The sequence below is a fragment of the Eimeria tenella genome, genomic scaffold (genome assembly GCF_000499545.2).
Source record: "Eimeria tenella Houghton genomic scaffold, Eth_scaff1829, whole genome shotgun sequence".
Classification (NCBI taxonomy): Eukaryota; Apicomplexa; class Conoidasida; order Eucoccidiorida; family Eimeriidae; genus Eimeria; species Eimeria tenella.
In genome coordinates this window covers 1,818-2,065 of record NW_013541663.1, presented here as the reverse complement: position 1 = coordinate 2,065, position 248 = coordinate 1,818, and the positions used below count along the sequence as shown (strand labels likewise).

Sequence of the window (248 nt, the reverse complement as noted above, 5' to 3'; positions counted from 1 at the left end):
GGGGCCCCAGGGCCCCCCTTTGGGAAAGATGGGGGGCCCCCTGTTGCATGCACCCAAATAAGTATAGGGTACTAACAGTGGTGGACTATATATGTTTATGGAATATATATATATATATATACATATACATGACATATATATATGTATATATGCATATGTATGTCTATATGTTTATACATATAGGTATATATTTACTTGTATATATACTTACGTATATTTGTTTGTTTTTATAGCCCAGGCGCAAGTAA

General features: G+C 34.7%; 1 protein-coding gene across 1 annotated transcript in view; it reads right to left on the bottom strand.

The window, feature by feature from the left end:
* Positions 1–248, bottom strand: part of ETH_00040990 (uncharacterized protein) — a gene marked incomplete at both ends in the record, with an annotated part of 1,867 nt that overhangs the window by 942 nt on the left and 677 nt on the right. The window lies entirely within an intron of this gene.